At 48.7% G+C, this 21,700-nt stretch overlaps 1 protein-coding gene and 1 long non-coding RNA gene across 2 annotated transcripts in view; one reads left to right on the forward strand and one right to left on the reverse strand.

Annotated features, from left to right (window-relative positions):
• The window catches only part of LOC139056083 (uncharacterized), a 108,829-nt gene extending 88,641 nt beyond the window's left edge, over positions 1-20,188 (reverse strand). Inside the window, exon 1 of the long non-coding RNA XR_011512145.1 lies at positions 20,073-20,188. This is a non-coding gene — a long non-coding RNA (uncharacterized lncRNA). The remainder of the gene's footprint in view (positions 1-20,072) is intronic.
• Positions 1-21,700, forward strand: part of LOC135910742 (3-hydroxyanthranilate 3,4-dioxygenase-like) — a 34,556-nt gene that overhangs the window by 1,548 nt on the left and 11,308 nt on the right. The gene's annotated exons all lie outside the window — the stretch shown is intronic.

Below are 21,700 nucleotides of genomic sequence, written 5' to 3' on the forward strand. Positions count from 1 at the left end.
GTGTCTGGAGCAGAATTACTTAAATGTGCACCTGCCTACCACAGTTTGCCCATTCGTAAAGGCGATATATTTTGGGGCTTACCCGGATTTAGTACGCCGACACAACGTACCATATCTGTCGCAAGCATCCTTTAGCCATAGCAATCTCGACCCGGCGGCTCGACATCCGACCCGGCGTGTAAAGCCCTGTGGCGTAAGTGCGCTCGGCGGGTGGCTCTGCTCTGTGCTTAATTAAAGGAACACCAAACAGAAACACTTCAGTCAGTTTATGCTTATATGATTGCCCTTATAAACTTCGTTTTCGTTCACTTCGAGCCAATAGGTGGATTATTAGAAGCTAAAACGGAGGTCGAGCTTCCCTTTCTTAAAATTCGCGTCCGAACCCTAGCGATGACGAGACGCGTTAATTTGAGGGATCGCCGGCCGTTTTTGCACAGGTGCGAGTAATAAGAGCGGGCGTGACAGAAAATCTCAGGGCTTTCTCACGTTGAATATATGACTCTGCCTAGGCACTACGGAGGAGGTTTCTTAGCGCGTGTTGTGTTCGTTTGTCCCCTAGACATGCCGGTATTGCGGAGTGCGGTCGAGTTTGTTTACGCTCCGCCGCTGGCTGCCCGCGCGGTGAGGTAGTGGGCACGGACGCCCCATTTGGTGATCACTGTGTCTGAAGGGGCAAGGTTCTGAGCGGCGTTGAATAAGTCGCGGGTCACTTTTTTCGTCGCGACGATAGATTGGATCGTTTATAAGCACTGTTCCAGGAGGGCACATGTATAACCGGCAAACAGAGGCCTCAGGAGAGCACTTGAGGTTATAATAAAGCAGGCGGCGCAGGAACTCCACGGCACCTAAGGGGTAGCGGGGGGATCAAAGCTGTAAGCAGGGCGGCTCGTGGGCTAGGGCCGCGGAGGCCGAAGCGTGCCAGGGGGTGTTCGCATAAAAAATTCGCCGTCCACGTTAGCGGACAGCCAGTCTTATACCCCCCTGGCACGGGCAGGGACAAACGCCTACAACAAGAAACCTCATCCGTGGTGCCTAGGCGGAGTCATATGTTCAAGGAGCAAAATGCGCCAGATTTTCTCTTTCGCGCCCACTCTCACTCGCGCCTGCTGTTACGAACTTGCACCGCTGCACCACGATTACGGCTTTGTGGTCCCGTAGCGCTCGTCACCCGTTTCGTGACAGAGCGTTGGTAGCGAAGACTCCGAGCCTGGCGTCGATGAGAATAACAAAAGGGACTTTATACATTATATACAGGTTATCATACAGGACATGAACGGGTCGGCACTGGGGCCGAGTGCTCACAACAAACGCGACTGTTCTCGCACGACGACGTCCGGCGAAAACGCGTGACACATCTCACCCCAGTCGGGAGCGACACTGTCTCCCGGTGGGTCGGCGGATCCCGTTTTCGAGGCGGCCTCCTCGCCGCTTTATAATCCCCGAGAACCATTGTCACTCAAACGGCCCAATACAAAGTCAGCACACAACCGGTCGTCCGAGGGGTCCAACCAGCGACCGCGCTGGCCACCCGGTTCAAAGTTCGCGCGCGCGGAGACCTCCAGGCAAAGGGAGGTGCGGCGCCGGGCTGTCTGGCACACGCTGACACGTCCAAACACGCTGCTCGCCGAGGCTTCTCCCGCAGGACACCGCTGCCTGACGGCTCAGCATCTTGACTTGTGAAGGGAGAATTAGGGCGCTCGCAGGATAGATTCTGCATCTTGCAAATTCGGAATCCGGGCTTGTGGTAATGACACAACAGCATCCCCGCCCTCAGATAAGGCGCCGGGAAGACGAGCTGCCTCCACGTGGCTCGGATGCCAGGCGCGCACGTTCGTCAGGCTCGTCCAAGTTCACGTCCAGTGTCGGGACGCCAGGTAACTTCACGTGCCCAGGTCCGACTCGCCAGGACAGGAGCTCTGCTCACCGCGTCGTCGCCAAGGCACCTTGACCAGCTCCGCTCGGGTCGTTCCTAAGACCTTGCTTCTCGCCACTGGTCCCGCTTGGTCGTTCTGCAGCTTGCAAAACCGACCGGCAAAAGGCAACACCCAACACGAACAAGTGCCCTCTGTCTCCCGTCAAACACCAGACAAGGCCATAATCCAAATCAACCTAACTAAATCGCTATCCCCTTTTGCTCCCGCTGCAACAAGAGGCAGGTGTACGATCTAGCACACAAGGCTCAAACAATCAGTTTTCAAATTAACAACCCACCAAAATAGAAACAATTAATAATCAGCAATAATAATGACAAATAGAATGGTCCCCTTGAAATCGCTTTGGACCGAAAACATACTACTGAGGAAGCAAATGAGGTCATTCATTTTTCCCGGCGATATTTTCGCGGAATCCGAAGCTGCTTATATTTGCGACCCTGCTTATCCGTGTAGCGGCGGTACAATAAGCCAGATCCTTTGCCAAATGAAACCCTCTTTTTTTTCACTCCCCGTTTTACGCTCTTCCTCAGATCGGCTAATGAACAGTCTTCCTGTTGCTCGCGAATCCGAGTTTCCCTTTCAACTGCAGCCTGCTCCTGCCAGCTGGCGGAAACCGGAGCGAGTGTGGAGCCCGCGTCGCCTAATTGCGGCGTCGCGTCTATATCGCGGCTAGCACTGCACGCGTCACTCCCACTCACCTCCAGGACCCGCTCGCCTAGGCCAGCCTCCGAGCTCTGCCTCTCCCGTGACTGCTCGCCACTCAAGTTACCCTGATCGGTCCCTGTACCGCACCGCTGTTCGCTCACCGACGCTAAGTCAAGTTCCCTCGACAGCGGGCGCGCTTTGGATCGCGTGGGGGCCATGTACGCCACGTCGGCAAAGAATGATTTGCCGTGATCCCTCAGCAGCTGCTCCGAGCTATTTGAGAAGAGGTAGGAAAATTGCTCCGGGAGGGCGGCTGACACAGCGGCTTCGGTGTTAAGTTTCCCAAATTCTCCTTCAATGATAACCGTTGCGATCGGTAAACAGACACTCTCCTTCTCGGCCACTTGCCGTATCCTAACGCACTCTCCCGTAAAATCACTCGAGGAGACGAAAGACGGGTGAACAACGTCCATAGTTGCTGCAGAGTCCCGCAGTGCTCGGCACTTCTTGCCGTTTACCTTAATTTCCTGCACATAGGGCTCCAATAGACGTATGTTCTTGTGAGTTTCCTGTATCGTTGCAAAAGCAATTCTCTCTGGGCAGCTTGCAGCGATGTGCCCTTGCTTTTTGCAATTGTAGCAGGTTAACGGTTTCCGTTTTTCAAAAGAACGCGTCATTTCGTTTCGCTGTTTCGGACCATCGGCATCATTCTGAGATGCATTCTGTCCTTCCCTTACAGTTTCTTTGGTAAGGGATTCGTCGTCCCGAAACTCGCGACGCGTGATTTGCTTCCGTTCGTCGGACTTCCCGGAAAACCAATCTCTCCTATCATCTTTTTCTACGCGCACTGCCTTGCTGTGCAAGCTGCGGCGTGTGTAATACTCTTCCGCTAACTCTGCTGCCTTGTTTAGCTTAACATCCTTTAGCCTATCTTGCAGCCAGAGCCGGACATCCTCATCAATGCAACGGTAGAACTGCTCCAACGCGATGCATTCGACAATTTTGTCGCGGTCGTCGTAAACCTCTTCGCCCTTCAGCCATTCCACCAGGTCGGCTTTTAGACGAAACGCGAAGTCAACATTCGACTCCTTACCCTTTTTTGCATACCGGAACCTCTGCCGGAAAGCTTCGGGCGACAATTTGTACTTCCGCAGTAGCGCTTCCTTCACATCACTGTAGCTCTCAAACGCCTCTTTCGATAAGCAAGTTGTCTGATGCCTCCCCAGGAAGCAACGCTAACAGATTCTGTGCCCAGAGGGATCGCTCAATGCTATTCCGTTCGCACACGTGCTCAAATTTCACGAGGTATTTGGCCATATCCTCTCCGACGACAAAGGGTGGAAGTTGATCGCGTATTCTTGGAACATTAGAAGTGAGACTAGGCGCCGGCGAGTTATTTCGGATCTCCAACTCTTTCATTTTAAGCTCGTGCTCACGAATCTCTCTCCTTTCCTCCTTTTCCTCCTCGCGACGTTGCTGTTCTCTCCTTTCCTCCTTTTCCTCTTCGCGACGTTCCTGTTCTCTCCTTTCCTCCTCGCGACGTTGCTGTTCTCTCCTTTCCTCCCTTTCCCGACGTTCATTGATACCCGCCAAGGCCTCTGCGGCTTCCTCAGCCGTTACGTCCCCAGTCCTCATGACCTCAAGGATCGCATTCTTTCTTTTGGTTGAGCCCAACTCAATGCCCAACTCCTCACAAATTTCGAGAAGTTCCTTCACCATGTACTTCTCCATCGTTCACACTGTCCTCCTGCTGTTTACCCTTTTTGAATATACCTGCCGTACGCTACTATAATGCTACTAGTAAGACATATGCAAGTATTTCACACACTGCCCTGTCTACCCCCTCAGCATCCCCTGGTTTTCAAAACACTCTTACTAGGCTTGAAACACACAAGGTTATCACAATGCAACACCAAATCCTTCCCTAAGCTACTATAACCTGTGTCAGAGAAAGTCTGGTGTTTGAGGTAAACTTCAGGCACTCACCGCGCCGAGGTAGCTGATGCCGGTCAATCCCGTAGCTGCCATCCAGTGTTACGTACTTGCACCGCTGCACCACGATTACGGCTTTGTGGTCCCGTAGCGCTCGTCACCCGTTTCGTGACAGAGCGTTGGTAGCGAAGACTCCGAGCCTGGCGTCGATGAGAATAACAAAAGGGACTTTATACATTATATACAGGTTATCATACAGGACATGAACGGGTCGGCACTGGGGCCGGGTGCTCACAACAAACGCGACTGTTCTCGCACGACGACGTCCGGCGAAAACGCGTGACACATCTCACCCCAGTCGGGAGCGACACTGTCTCCCGGTGGGTCGGCGGATCCCGTTTTCGAGGCGGCCTCCTCGCCGCTTTATAATCCCCGAGAACCATTGTCACTCAAACGGCCCAATACAAAGTCAGCACACAACCGGTCGTCCGAGGGGTCCAACCAGCGACCGCGCTGGCCACCCGGTTCAAAGTTCGCGCGCGCGGAGACCTCCAGGCAAAGGGAGGTGCGGCGCCGGGCTGTCTGGCACACGCTGACACGTCCAAACACGCTGCTCGCCGAGGCTTCTCCCGCAGGACACCGCTGCCTGACGGCTCAGCATCTTGACTTGTGAAGGGAGAATTAGGGCGCTCGCAGGATAGATTCTGCATCTTGCAGATTCGGAATCCGGGCTTGTGGTAATGGCACAACACTGCGCACAAATGGCTGGCGGTTCCTCAAGTGAACGTCTCGTCTAGCGACGGTGCGTCAGAGTGACGTCACGGACTGCAAGGTATCTTTTCGAATTTAGGCAGTTGCTGTTCATTAAATAATCGCCATACTTGCCGTGTTTAGTCATTTGGCTCTTTTAGAATACTATCTAGTCCACCTTCAAACGAATAAAGCAGTTAACTGAGCACGACGAGAGGCCGTCAAAATCCATGACTTCGCAGTGAGCCGATGCCGGGACTTCAAAGCGGTGTCGCCGCCCGTATTCCTTTCTTGCGTCTTTTGTGGCTCACCGAGCTATGGTATAACCGAGCCTCTTTCACAATCAGGGTGGCTTTTTCTTCTCCCCCTGTGCGTGTGTGCGTGTGCGCGTGCGTGCGTGTTGGTATTGCAGAACGTACTATAAGTATATACAGCTGAATTTTTCTTTCCTCTTTTGTACAACATGGAAATCGGACTTGAGATTAAGCAAACGGCTGTAGGGAAGCAGATCCACATGGGAAAACCGCAGATGAAGCGTTACTAATTGTTAAGTGTACGTGAGACGTACGTGCATATATGCCGAGCGTCCTTTGAACTTCACAAGACTAGGGGCAAAATCTGTTCAAAAAGCGACGGAGAATCGAATAATGTTACAGAAAAAAAAATGTGCGGCACGGGTGTTTAAAGGGACACTGAAGGAGGTTTTCTCTAAAGTTATATAGGAACACTAAAGACAGAAAACAAGTTGATATGCATTAATAAATTACCTTTCTATACAATGCCGAAAAAGACACTCGTACCATGAGAGGAGGCTTCGTAATCCAGCAAATTTTTTGAAAAAGAAATGAATAAAAAAAGGAAACGAGAGAGAGAGATGGCGACGCCGCCTAGTAAGTCCCCGCACCTACTCACCGTGACGTCACTGATTTTAGGACGTGTGCGTGGAGCCTATATAGTTAACTCGTTATCGATAAAGATAGGCTACAATGTATATTCTAATAGAGCCAAAGACTGAACAAAGCAATTTTTTTTTAGAGTTCTTACTGAGTCACAAAGGCCCGAACACGAGTAAGCAGTTTGAAATCGGTGACGTCACACTGACGCGCCTGCGCTGAAGCTTTGGCGCGCGGTTTAAGAAACGGAACTTTTGTCTTTCTCTTTCTATAGAAATAATCAACCTTTTCTTATGAAATCGACGAAAATATAGTTTTGAAAGTATGTTTCAGCAGCCCAAGCTCAATAAGTGTTTGTCTTTAGCGTCCCTTTTTATTTATTTATTTCTAAATACTGCAACGAGATAAGCGCTATAGCAGGAGTGCGTTGACATATGAAAATATACGCAGCGGTATACCACAAAACGATGATAATAATAATAATAATAATAATAATAATAATAATACTTTATTGATGACTTGAGAATGATACAGTGGAAGAATCGGGCCTGCCAAAGCCGCAGTGGGCTTGAACGGCAGTGCCTGGCAGACAGCGACAGAGCCATCAGTGACACGTTATTAGACAACAGTGAGAAAACACACACACACACACATGACAGGCTTCCCATCACGCATTAATGTGTCTAGGAGCCTTTGTAAGACCATATTTAATTTTCACATCTTGTATGCTTTGAGGAAGTAAACTAAACATTGCTGGGACATAAGAGTTACGGAGTCTTCGACCATATCTCGTCTTACAGCGGCGTGCAACGTAAGGATTCTTTGGTCTCAGGGAACGAACAGGAACATAAGGAATTTTATACTGACTTATCCAAAAATGCTTTAAGATAACAGTTTCTAGCAGCAAAGAATTGAAATCAGGTAAAGACAAAGTTTTGAACACATCAGATTTGGGGGAGACATCATAAGCAACATGCTTCAGAATGCCACGAAGGACGGAGTTGACCCGGTTTACCAAATGTTGAGCGCCATGACCATACGTAGATATCCCATACCGGATTACACTGTAGTATAAGGCATGTACTACAAGCTTTCGGACAGACAATGGCATGTAAAATTTTATATTATACAACACGCAAGACACTGCGCGAAGTTTTTGACAAATATATGCGAAATGAGAGTTCCAGGATAAATCACTGTCAAGAAAGACACCAAGGTATTTAATTGAACAAGCGTATTGCACAGGGGCACACGAACAGGGATTGCATTGTGATGTGTACAAATATAATGGGGACGATAGGGTAACTTGCTTGACAGGGTTGTGGAAACAGATTAGTCGAGTTTTGGACGCATTGATATGGACTACATTATTCTGAAACCAGTCGATCACTTTTGTTGTTATCATTTGTAAAGAAGAGATGGCGTCAGTGTAACTTCGAGCGTGTGAAACAAGGGCAGCGTAGTCAGCATACTGATATAATGTGACGTTCACAACATTAGATAAATCGTTACAATATAAATTAAATAATAACGGACTTAAAATTGAAGCTTGGGGGACGCCAGCTTCAATTTCGGTCAGGTTGCTACGAAATTTTCCAATAGACGCAAGTTGGTGCCTATGAGATAAGAAGTTTTTCAGGAGCCGCAAAAACGCACCCCGAAAGCCTAGTAAAGAAAGTGCTAAGATGATGTGCTAAGACCATACATATTGCATGGCGGATACAAAACTATGGGATGGGCATGAGCGAATAGACCCGAGTAAGGAATTCAGGTCTTCCATGGAACGAGGGGAGAAGCTGAATTTAAACATATTAGTGCGTGCAAAGTAGGGCATCAGAATAAACTTACAGACGAGGTTGCAGCTCTTCGGGTACAGCAGGCAAACATGTAAAAACTGATGTCTGATTTCACTTCCAAGTTTGCCGACTTGGAAAGCCGTGCAGCAATGGAGGGCATTGCAGAAACTTTCAATGCACTTCAGGCGAAAGTGGTCAGTTTGTAGGACAGAAGCAGGCGTTCGAACTTCGTGGTTTTCGGTTTGTCCGAAGACGCAGGTCAAACTGTTTTGGAACTAAAACAAAAAGTTGTCGATACATTTACTGAAAAGCTTAGCATCACCTGCGAATCAATTGGAAGAATTCACCGGGTCAGAAAACCTGGAACGCAAAGGCCAGTTGTAATACTCTTCCAAAACTGCAATGAAAAACAGGAAACTATGAAAAACGCTTACAAACTTAAAGGAACGGACTTATCAGTTCAACACGATCACTCACGCGAGACTCTCCGCAAGAGAAAGCTTCTTTGGGCTAGTGCCAAACGGGAAAAAAAAAGACAGAAGGAAAATAATGCTGATAAACGATAAGCTGAAAGTGTACAGTGAAATTTACCCTTGGGACGACGCCAGGTGTGCGAGGGTCAAGCTGCCCCGACGTCAGTCCCGCTCAAGCAGTAAGTGACGTCGGGCTTTCAGCGATAAGAAGCTACGCCTACTGAGCCTTAATGCCCGTAGCATAGCTAATAAAAGCGACCAACTTGAAGCTCTAATCTTAGATTATAATCCGCATATCGTCGTTATCACCGACACTTGGCTCCAAGATGACATAAATGACGAAGAAGTTTTTCGCCCGCTGTATAACGCGTTTCGTTGCGACAATCAAAGGGTGGTGGTGTAGCTGTGTTGGTGAAGCAGGATATCCAAGCTTTTGTTTTACCGCATCTTATTCATCACGAGAGCGTCTCTTTAAAACTGTGCCACTGGGGCCGGTCTTTGCTTTTATTTGCGGTTTACCGACCCCCTGATTCACCACAAACATTTTTTCCCGACTTGGCTGATCACATGTGTCAGTACATTAAAGATAAAATAATTCTTGCTGGCGATTTCAACCTGCCTGGATTGGATTGGAATTGTCCCGTTTCTGGTTCTGCCGCTGGCACGCATTACATTTTCGATATGATGTTACAACGTAACCTTCAACAGGTAGTTACAAAACCCACGCGTGTCCAGGGTACTTGTGCTTCCATACCTGACCTGGTGTTTATCACCCGATCAATTGAAAATTTTCGTGTCTCGGTGGAAAACGGCCTCTCCGATCACAATATGGTGTATTTTTCATGCAGCATCCGAAATCCCAATAACTCTCGACCTTGTTAGAGTTGAGGAGGACGTCGGGATGAAAAAAATTGGGAGGTTTATTTACATTAATTACAGTGAGAGTCCATTAACAGTCTTAAAGTCATTACGGGCCGGCAGCAACTAGGACGCTGCGGCCCGCGGCAAGAAGCTCGAAAGAGATGAATCAAGGAATGCTCTAGGAATGCTCCCCTGCTGCTCCCGGTCAGCGTCTTTTAAGCCCTTCGGTGTCTCGAAGACACGTCACGTTCGGCCAATGGGAGAGCCCGCTCAGGTGACGCCATTTTCGGCCAATCGGCGAGCCCACTCAAGTGTCGTCATTTTCGGCCAATGGTAGGCGCCCGTGTGATGGTGTCACACCCGACGGAGAGGGTCGCTGCTCGTGTGTTTGTCCGAGGGCTTACTTCTTCCTGCGGTCTTGCCTTGCTGACTTGCAATGCGCCGTCACAATAGATGGATGGGGGCGACGCTGCCAGGTTTTCACGGCGCATTACAGCCGTCTTGCTTCGGTACCCACTTTACCCGCAACAGTGCCAGGCTCTCGCTTCACTTTCGGGAAGAGTCAAGCAGTGAATAGCTCCACCTGCGGCACACGAAGTGGGGGCCGCCAACTTGTTTGCACGTGCCGCGCCTCAGGAATGTGGTATCCGTGCTTCTGCGCTCCTTAATTAGCTGTGGTGCGATTCTATGTGGTCTGGTGAACTCGAAGTAGGCTCAGGAAACGGTCCCCTATCTAACAACCTACAAAGCCTGTCTGTGTAAGAGACTTTTCGGATGCCAGGGTCGAAGAGTCAATGTTTTTAAATGCTAGAGTCAATGCTTTTAAATACCCTTTCTTTCCGCGCACAATAGCTCGATGGAATTTACTCCCGACTGATCTACTAACCAGTATTGATGCCTTTGACAATATTGCTTATTGAAAGTTGCAGAGTTATTGTTTTGTGTTCATGCTATGTGTCATTGTGTATATATTATCTTCACCGCAATGTAATTTGCTGTGCTTCTTGCAGTTGTTATTGTCGTTCTCTTTTTGTTTTGCCCTTCCTGCTAGGACCCATTTAGGTTCTGCAGTATGCTGTAAATAAAAATAAAACTATATAAATCAAGTTTAAGTTGTGATGTCGTCTCGACGATGACTCTGGCTCGAGGTTAGTATAGCTCTTTTTCGAAAATCTAACCGAAGAGCTAACGATGTGCAAGAAATTTAATGATGCTATGCGCCGACGTGAATAGAGCGAAGTTAAATTCAAGGAACCAAGTGCAGAAGAGTGTGAAAAGTCACGATCGTAACGGTGACATACAAATTATACAGATTTTTTTTTCTAATTTCTTCTAGCCTGTTAATCTCACACTCATTATAAGGTTTCCAAACGACACTTGTGCCGTAAACAACAGCACGGAATAGCGATTTATGTGATAGTAACTTAGTAGAGAGTTGGATAGTGTACGACGTAAGCAATCTATTTATAGTACTTTGTTACATATGTAATCAATGTGCTTAGACCATGACATGTTATGCGTACAAATGATACCGAGATACGTACACTCAGATACCCTACCCACAGCGCGGTTATTGAAGAACTCATGAAAAAGAGAAGGAGAAGATTATTTACAGAAGGACGGTTTTATGAAAATTAATGTTTATTTGCCAGGCATTGTCCCAACCGCAAAACCAAGCAAATGACTCCTGGAGGTGGTAATGATCATTAGAACAGTTAATCACTCCATATAGAACAATCATTAGCATAAAGACGGATGTTAGAAGAGATATTAAAAAGCAAACCATTTATTTAGATTAAGAAAAACCGTGGCCCAAGAACGGAGCCTTGGGGCAGCTGTAAGAGAAACTGAGAGCGAAGTGGTTGAGGATATTAACTAGTTGAGGATTATATAGTACACGGTTAAGTTTAGCAAGGAATTTAGAATGTGTCAAATACTTTTGACAAATCTACAAAAACAGCGTCAATCTGGTTGTAAACACCAAGGTTAAGGAAAATGTCAAGCGTAAACTCAACTAAGTTATCGTGCTAAAACCACGCCTAAAAGCATGCCGTATGTTAGATAGTAGATTACGTGATTCCATAAAAAGCATAATGTGTTTATGAATCATATGTTCCAAGATTTTGCATGACTGTGATGGCAATGAAATTGGTGTGCAGTTCGACAAAGACTGTTTATCACCGGATTTATAAAGAGGAAACACTTTGGCTAATTTGCATGAGGAAGGAACAACGGCAGGCCATAAAGATTTGTTGAATATGACTTTCAGATATCTTGATGACCACAAGGAATAGCGAACCAAAAATGCATTGTGTATTCCGTCCGGACCAGTACACTTCTTTGTTTCCAAGCTTAATATAAGGTCAAGAATACCTTCATTGGTTATGTCAGTGTAACTGATTGCTTCAAAGCGCATCGGAGAATTAGTTCTGGGATTCCAGAATGTCAATTTTACCGTGAACAGGTTTTCGGTAAACCAGAAAAAAGCGCAATAACGAAATACGGTCCTGAAGTTCCCAGGCTATTCCTCGTGACTTCATAAGATTTGGGCAGCGTTTAAACGGGATTAGTTAACATTGTATCAATAATAAACAAGGTTAAGGAACCGAATACTGATGTTAAGAAAAATTATTCTCTACCACCTTCTCCCCCCTTTTCCCCCACAATGACGTCTCAATAACGCGAACTGATCGCGTTGCCGCTCGTTATTCCAGCGTAGAATTTCAGTTCTGTCGTCGTAACGGGGAGGCCGCGTTTACGAGGGTATGAGCCATTGCTTAAAGGGGTATGAGCCCTTCATTGCCTTACGTCCGTCAGTCAAGAACTTTATTGAGGTCCTGAAGGGTCTAAGCCGTTGGAGATCGCACGCGGGGAGCTCCTTGGGCCGAAACCGTAGGCGACGCCCAAGTCGGGACGGGAACGGGGTGACGCTCCGCCAGTTCTTGGGCCCTCTGGACGGCCTTGAGTTGGTGTTTGAGGTCCGGGCTTTTGAGGGCTTCTTCCCATTCGGGCTCACTGGAGAGAGGGCCCTCTGGTAATGCGGTACATTGCCAAAGCATGTGCGAGAGTGAGCAATAGGGTTCTGGGCAGTCTGGGCAATTTGCCGGGATTTCTGAATTGTAGTGGCTTAATAGGCCTCGTGACGGATACGAGTCCGTTTGCAGCATTCGAAACGCGGCCGCCTGCGCGCGCTCGAGTTTGGCGTGCGGGAGCGGGTATTTCATTCTGCCTTTTCGATAGTGTGAGGTGATTTCTTGGTAAGTGAGTAGCGGGTCATTAAACTGAATGTCCAGCTCCTCGGAGGTCGTGGGACCGTCGCGGCGGGCAAGTTCTCGCGCACGGTCATGGGCCGTTTCATTGAGGTTGGGTTTTTGCGGGTGGATGTCTTTCCCCATGTGAGCGGGGAACCAGGAGAGGCATCGTTTGCACTCTTTTGAGCTTGCTAGTAATATATGCGCTACCTCTTTCGATACGTTGCCGCTTTCGTAAGCCCGAATTGCAGCACGCGAATCCGTGAGGACATGGGTAAATGTGGGGTCTGCCATGGCGATGGCTACGGCTATCTGTACGGCTTTAGCGCTGGTGGTCGATTTAACCGATGCCGATGACCGTAACGTTCCGTTGCCGTCCACAACTGCTATCGCGAAGGTTGATGTATTGCCGTACTGGGCCGCGTCCACAAATGCGGTGGCTTCACGATCCGCGTCGGTGCGGTCGAGAATCGCGCGGGCGCGGGCCCGGCGCCTACCCATGTTGTATAGTGGGTGAACGTTTCTGGGAAACGGTGAGACCCTGTAGTTGTCTCTAATTTCACTCGGTAGGGTAATAGCGTGCTCGAGATAGGGAGATGGGGAAACATTAGCTTCGCTTAGAATTAGTCTACCGGCTTTGGACGAGGATAAGCGGAGTATTTGCGCCATAGTGTGAGCCTCGATCACTTCGTCGATGTTGTGCATGCCTAGCTGATCAACCTTTGCTGTACTTGCTCTTTGCGGAATGCCCAAGACCTGTTTGATGCTCTTGCGCATGAGTGTGTTTAGTTTCGTCTTTTCTGTTTTCGTCCAATTGTGGGCAGAGGCGACGTAATTAATATGGCTCATAAGGAACGCGTGGTATACGCACAGAAGGTTATCTTCGCCGAGACCCTTTCTGCGCCCTGAGACTCTGTGGATGAGTCTGATCATGTTTTCCGTTTTGGCGGTTAAGTGTTTGATCGTGTGTCCGTGGCATCCGGTGGCTTCGATTAGGAGCCCAAGAATGCGTATGTGGTCGACTCGCGGAATCTGTTGTCCGTCTCTTGTATGTAGTGCGATGGGAAGTTCGTCTAGAGAAGTTAGGTATCGGACTCCTTGGCAAGACTTGCGATATAGTAAGAGTTCCGATTTCTTGGATAGTTTCATTCCTGTGTCTAGTAGGTACTCCTCCGTGGTATCTAGGGCAGACTGTAATGCCTGCTCCATGTCTGCCAGGGAGCCTCCCGGGCTCCAGATGGTGATGTCATCTGCATATAGAGCGCAATTTACGTTCGGGATGTCTCGTAGTTTGTCTGCGAGTCCCTTCATCACTGTGTTAAATAGTAATGGAGAGATGACTGAGCCTTGCGGTGTTCCCACGGAACCCAGCGTCTTACGTGACGGACACATTTAATTTTGAAGCACAAGGCCGTGATTGCGAAATGTAAATGCCGTCGTCTGCCGTGAACTCAAGAGGAAGCAATGCAAGATTCAAAGTCTCCAGACAAAGCACTGCAAGTGGAGGAGGCGCAATCAGATGGTTTTCATTTCACGCCCAGCCTTCATCTTATTACTGGCGCGCAAAAAAAAAAGAGGCGGAGAAACATGCACGCGAAAAAAAAATAAAGAAAAAGCACGGAAAAACACAGACAATAACCTCGCGCGCGCGCAATGAAAAAACACTGGGACAACCGCAAAAGAAAAAAAAGCTCTTTTAAAGCATGCTCACCAGGCGAAGCACCCAAAAGCGAAAATGAGCTGAAAGAATCTTGAAACAAAAGGTTTGCAATATAGACTGCTTGCGAAGTTGGACTTGCATGGTGTAACACTCAGTGTAACTAACACAACTTTGCTGTTCGACCATCTTCAGAGACTGGAAGGGGCGATGTTTTTTTTTTATTAGCTGGTGTTTATAGAGTTATTGGTAGTATTTCTTTGTCACTTTTCTGGCTTGCTCATTTTAGTGTAGTAAATGTGTTTTCTAACATGTACATGTGATCTCCTGTCTATTTCTAGAGCGCCTAAATTCGTGCCACCGATACAGAAAGACGCAGTTTCGCCCGAAAGCCGAATCATATCGAGTGCGATAGCAAATTAGTGGACAGATACCATAAATAAGGACAGTAGTTTCAGGGCCGTAAAACGTGTATACATAGACATACTAACTAAATTAACAAGCACGGCGTGACGCACGCAAAAGCAAACATGATCACATTTCATTTGATGACCGTGGAAACTGTCGAAACGCTGGAATGAGTAAATGCGGCAGCAGCAGCGAGCGCATTGACTTTCGTGCTGCGTCTCGCATCAATGCGAACGAAGCCGCGGAAACAGTGCACGGCGGACTGTGTCTCCGTCGTGGATGGCTTTCAAGATACAGCGGCCCGGGCGGGCCCATGCGGCCACCGCGAGACGTTCATTTGAGAGATCGCCCGACGCTTGTACGCAGGCGTGAGTAAGAGCGGGCGCGAGAGAGAAAATTTGGGGGCTTTTGTTCCTTGAATATATGACTCTGCATAGGCACTACGGAGGAGCGTTGTGTGCGTTTGTCCCCATAGGCGTGCCGGCATTATGGAGTGGGGTCGAGTTTGTTTACGCTCGGACGCTGGCTGCCGGCGCGGTGGAATAGGTGAAGCAGCGGGCACTGATGCCCCATTTGGCGTCCGCTGTGGCGGACAAACTGTCTCGCACCTGCGGTGCTCGTGCCAGTCGTGCCGGATCATAGCTTTCTCGCGCCTTATATACGACGATGTGCCTTGCAAATACCATCACAGATGTTTCCGTGGGGGCGATAGGGACCGTAGTAGAGGCCGGGCCACATATATTGAAAATCTAGACGTCAGAGCGCCTTAGCAACCGCGTTTGAAAGCAAGTGGCTGAAAGGCCGCCGGTGACGGTCTACGCCCCTGCAACCGCTATGAGGATACGTTGCGCTATCCTAACGCCGTTTACGCTAACCTAACCTAACGTTAACCTAACCTAACGTTAACAAAGCAAACGTGGCCGAGACGAAAAGACAATCCTCACGGTGTAACCGGTGTGAGAATACGCCACGCCACCCTAACGCCTCATACGCTAACCTAACGTTAACCTAACCTTACGTGGCCGAGACGCAAAGCGTACTCAATGTGAGAATACGCCGCGCCACCCTAACGCCTTTTACGCTAACGTAACGCTAACGCTAACATTGTAGTGCACATTAGCTTTGAATCTTTTCAACGTTAATTCGTCACCGATTACGTAAAATATGTATACTGAATACGATATCAGGTGCCTGTGGAAGTGTATGGAAGTGGTTTAGTTATATTGCTGCCGCCAGTTTTCGATGAGATAGACACTCATTTGACATAAGCCGTACTGTCGTCACTGACGACGACAATTACACGTTAAGTGTGTTTCGAATACCGCAAATTCACATACAAATCATGAATGCAACGCGAATGCGGCAACTCACCACACGATGTCGCATCTTCCGCTTCCTGTCTATGCAAATAAAAGCAGCCTTTACCATATCAAACATGCGAGGATGGTTGCTTTGCCCGCATTCATGGAGGTCTTGCTTCTGTCATCTATAACAAAGATATTCTATAAAAAAAAGTCGCAGTTTCGTCCGAAAGGCGAAGCATTGATAGCGATATCAAAGCATTAGATAGTTATACGAAGTAAGCTTCGTAGTTTTATCGGCCGCACAAATTGCAGTAAACGTACGCTTACTAATTAAATTAACAGGCACGGTTGCACGTGCCCGTATAGGCAAACGCGAACAGTTATCACTCAATGACGACGAGAACTCTTTATTGCAGCGCTGGCATGACGAAGAGCGCCCCCGGATTCGCGCCATGTACCGCTCGCTTCACCGTGTCTCGGAAACTTGAGACTACGCGACCTCCAAGAGTAGGTGTGCAGGAAATAGTGAGCATGTAGGGCAACCAGCTCTCTCGGCTCACCCTTAGGCCTGTTTCACATGCAAGCGAAAATACTCGCGAATCTTGCCGCCGCGCCGCAGAAATCTGTTTCGAGCGGCGGCGGCGGCACCAGTGGCGGGAGCGGCGAGGTTCGGGCAAGTCGAATCCTGCCGCCGCGCCGCAGAAATCTGTTTCGAGCGCGCCAAGGCTGTTTCATATGCAAGCGATTGAGCGAATGGAGCGAACAGCGGCGCGGCGCTGCGAAGCTTTTCGCGAGGTTTCGTTTCACATGCATTGCCGCCGCGCGTTTTCCGCCGCTGCGAATAGCAATGTTGCTGGCAAAAAACACGGGACTTTCAGCCAGTTTCGGTAGTTTTTGACTACCAACAAAAGCATTGCTTTGTCTCTGCCTCTCAAATTTTTATTTTATAAATACATATCCTGCGCTTAGCAATTAACAATTCGTTGAAAAGCTCTCTTTGCATGTTGCCCTTACCACGTGTAGCAAGTGAATAAACATCGTCCTATGCGCAGGCTTTCCCGCACTATAGTCGGATACAACTTTAGAAAAAAGGGGGCGTTTACTCCTCCGAGGCGGATGCACACGAGCATTCACCAATGGGCGCGCACTCTGGACCGACGTCATGCGCCGGACGGCCGGTGACTTCGCCGCTTCGGTCATCTGGGCGGGGCCTCCCCTTTTTTCTAAAGTTGTATCCGACTATAGTCCTCCACTGGTCTCGTGTCGAGGCGGGCCGTTCGGAAGCGGTGATGCCGCTCTGCCGCTGCGATGAAATTCCAACTTGCCCGAACCTCGCCGCTCCCGCCGCTGGGGATTACATCACCGAGCGCTTGATCACGTGACCTCCCACATTAGGCTTGAGAAAAGGTAGCGCCATAGAGTTTCTCACTGTAACACCTAGAGGGTAATCTGGCGCCACCGTCTATGGGAGTTTCTTAAGGGGGCACCGTGCCGTCATGGGAATGACGGTATATGTGTCTGCGAGGCTCGTGTTGGCTGGTGTTGTAAGAGGCTTCGTCTAAAACGTGGATATGGCTACGCAAATAACGCATTCTCAAAGTAAAATCTTCATAAAATGTTTCCATTTACGCATATTACATCTTTACTCACCCACGATGCATGACCAAGCGAAGAAAAACAAGAACAGACGACCAACTGTTTCAAAGCGAGCGCGAACCTTGTCGTCTCTCCTCCAACTCTAGCGGCCCGCTGATACTTCTCACGTAACATGTAGTCGTACACACAATAACAAGTTCTCATAGTTAAACAAAACATGTTTTCGCGTAATAATAAAGCTAAAACAGCTTTTCACGTGCTGTTCTAGTAGAAGATGAATCATTGTGACAGACGGGACGGTACTTGCCAAGCGCGTCTTCAAGGTGTCCTGTCTCTACGAGAACGATGCCAATCCGAATCCACAATATACCGGCATTCCCATGCATACCACAGCGCAGCAGCGCAAGATTTAATGTAGTGAGAAACTCTATGGGTAGCGCACATTAAAAAAAATGGCTGTGGCTTAGGTAAGGTTAAGCCCAGGATGCGAAGCATACTAGCCTTTATTTTAGTTGTTGAATCACTGTTTAGCCTGGTGAACTGCTGTTCCTTGGCTATATTTGGTTCGGCTAGACGAAGAAACAACTCCTCATGCATTACTGCTTCGCCTTCAAGAGTGGAACGCGACAGCGTTCCCGTCGACCCGCCAAAGGGTGTAAGACAATGGGCTACAGGGCAGCGACTACGCGCCCCGCATTGGACGCGGTGAGCGTCGAGCAAAGCAGCGTTCGGCGCGGCAACGAAATGTGCGCCTGAGCAAGAGACGCACGCCTTAGAAACAGCTCGTTTCTAAGGCAACACCGCATTCACTAGAGGCGCTTTTGTACCGCTTTGAAGCATCGTACTCGTGGCTCAGTGGTAGCGTCTCCGTCCCACACTCCGGAGACCCTGGTTCGATTCCCACCCAGCCCGTCTTGCAAGAGTTGAGCCAAAGCCACTTCTCCTCTGTCGTGACGTCACGGTGTCACGTGGTTTCAAGGCGACACCGCCGCGCCTGAGGAGCTGGGTTGAGCTCTCGTAATATGCTTCGCATAAAAAATGAAGCCACCATCCTTATTGGCTTACCGCTGCACGCTTGCCCTCCCAACTACGGCATAAGGCGCGCGATGGGATCTTGTCATACTTGTACTTATATGTGGAACCTCAACGCGGGTGTGAAAATTGTCCTGGAGTGTCCTTATATATTGATAAAATTGGTTTTCCACGCTCTTAACATACCAGTTTATAATAAGAGCCGACTTGCAAATCTGTTATGCCCTTAAACTGTCTTCGCATCTCACGAGGATAAGTATACTTGTATTTCTCAATTGTGTCTTGTGTACAGGTGTCAAAGCATAACTTTTACAGCTGCAGGAGGCGCCTTGTCAGCTTTGTTATGTGTATGCCGTGTATATCAAGAATGACGCTCAGTGACGGCAGAGCTGTGGCTTTGATGGTGACCAACGTTTGTGCACCGGTACTGTGGTGAGTAGAGAAGTAGCTACTCCGATCGAGCTCACCACATGCGAGTAGTTCACCCCATCTCCGCATCATGACGCTGAATTGGTGCTGCGAATAGTCAAGGGGAACTAGCGTGTACTGTACACAGACAGAATCTACCTAGCCTGATTCCGTTTCCTGTTGGTAAAAAAAAATTACACCGACGATTACGATACTCCCTAATGCCAGTTTCGAGCGCAGCTGTTTGGGTGTTTTGAATTCACGATATAATACGGCAAATATACGAAAAGGTTAGTCCGTGCATACGTTAGGGAGTGTAAATCGAATAATTGTTATATCCGTTCCATAGCTAACCTTAAACAGAACATACGCCATTATCAAACACGATCTCCAGGATATCGGTACGTAATGCACCCGCGCACTAATTATGGAAAGCAAATGATTGCTTATACCCTGCCTGTCCTGCTTAACACACTGATCGCAGACGATATCGATGTTTTACAGTCTTCGTTAACTAGTCTGTATAATTATTATTGCTGCTAGAGCTGGTTTTATGCTTAATACTTTGTACTTGTAGATAACAACATTACTTTTGCAACATCATCTGCTGTTAGTATGCATGACTGATCTGAGTGTCGTATTTTTTTTCTCCATACTGCTGATTTCTTAATATGCAAGCTAAGTAACTTGCTTTGGTTTATCAATTTTTGTGTTTGTTTCTTTTGCGTTATTTTATTCGTCTTATTCTACTTTATTGGTATCATTTCCACATGCACTGTTGTTCCCCCTGCTGCCAGTGGCGTAGCAATGGAGGGGGGGGGGGGGGGGGAAGGCCGGGGGGCCGTGGGCCCCGGGTGCAGGGGGCCAGTAGGGGAGGGGCGGGGGTGTCATATACGTCTGAAGACACCCGAAAATTTTCGATATTCTCGACTTCCTCAACTACACCGGGGGGGGGGGGGCAGGGTGTGACAGAAGAGCTAAGGGCCCCGGGTGCCAGACGACCTAGCTACGCCGCTGCCTGCTGCTGCTATAAAATGGGCTTTAGGACTTAGTCAAGCTGCTGACGCAGCTTTTTTCCTCAAGACCTGTCCATATTCAAATGTATGTCGTATATGGGAAATAAAGCACTTACTAAATAACTTGATTCCGAAGGACACGGTGTTCTCGGCGGCGGCGCTGAGCCTCTGCTCGGGCAGCTATAATTTAGCGGCAGCGGCAGACGCAGCATTTCCACCAGTTGAGTCGCTCATTGTTCAGAAAGAAAGCGTGAGCACTGGGAACGCGTAGCTCGCGCGGAGCGCATTCTCTAGCGGCGGCGGCGCCGCAGACGAAGTAGCGCATGCGCAGTGGGTCCTAAACCCACGCCAGCTCTTTGTTTCCGCGCTGGCCGCATGCCTCGTCGTGCCGGCACTCCACTTTCATCTTCACCCTTCTCGTCGTACCCTCTCCGCTTTACAAATATAGGTTGCATTGCACCTTGCTCTCCCTTTTCCTGTGCCGGCACTCCACTTTCATCTTCACCCTTCTCGTCGTACCCTCTCCGCTTTACAAATATAGGTTGCATTGCACCTTGCTCTCCCTTTTCCTGTGCCGGCACTACACTTTCATCTTTACCCTTCTCGTCGTACCCTCTCCGCTTTACAAATATAGGTTGCATTGCACCTTGCTCTCCCTTTTCCTGTGCCGGCACTACACTTTCATCTTCACCCTTCTCGTCGTACCCTCTCCGCTTTACAAATATAGGTTGCATTGCACCTTGCTCTCCCTTTTCCTCCTCGCGTCTTGCATCCCCTCGCTGCGCTCTGCGTTCGCTTTCGTCTTTCGCCGTGCTCGTTCGCTCGGTTACGCCGACGCCGACGCTCGCCGCAGGAACGGGCGCCTAAGAGCTGCGCTCTAAATAGTAGGGAAGAGATTGCTACGACCAGATCCATACAGGAACAGGTGGCAGCATAGGGTAGATATAGAAGTTTTGAGGAAGGAGGAAAGGAGATGTATACAAAAATGCTGGGATGAAAAGCATGTACAGCATGCCTGATAAACTCAAGCAGGCTGGTTGTCTGTCGCCGCCCCATTTCAAAGGGGATGTCAATAAATTATCAGCATCATCATCACGTCAGTATAACGATACTTCTTCGCGTGTCGTCGGCTATCCTGAGTAGACGACCGCGGCGTGTTTTAGGGTATCGTTGCCGCTGATTTCAGATTTGGTGTACACGTAATAATATTGTTCTGAGCAGTGTAAGCAAAACCAGAATGGGGAATCTGGTTAATGTAGCCAGAAAACACGAAATGCTGGAATTGCTATTCGTATTCAGCTTGCTGTAAAAAACTAGGTGCCACAATTTTTGCGGCTTTGAATAAGTACGGCGGTAATTTGAACTTTCATGCAGCGAACTTATACCTGCATGTAGTTTTTTTCCGTTTGCGTTACCTCTGTACGCGCGCCTGTGTGTGCACGCATATTCTGTCCTTATCTAGTACGTTAGCTCGTGTGTGTTTGTGTACGTGCGAGCGCACTTTTTTAATGCGCTATGGCTCCTTGTGTATGCGTGTACGTACCTCTTCATTTCTCTAATATGCAAATTCCGTGTGCGGGTGTGTGTGCGTGCTTCCGTTTTCTGTAATGTCATAGTGCCGTGCGCGGAGGCGCGTATATGTGTGAGGCCTGTGTTTACCGTTGTGCTAGACTCTAGGTATTCATTCGTTATAGCGCGTGCAGCCCAGGTGCACACAAGGCCATGGGCCTGAAAAACGTACAGC

The sequence above is a fragment of the Dermacentor albipictus genome, chromosome 2, assembly GCF_038994185.2.
Source record: "Dermacentor albipictus isolate Rhodes 1998 colony chromosome 2, USDA_Dalb.pri_finalv2, whole genome shotgun sequence".
NCBI classification, from domain to species: Eukaryota; Metazoa; Arthropoda; class Arachnida; order Ixodida; family Ixodidae; genus Dermacentor; species Dermacentor albipictus.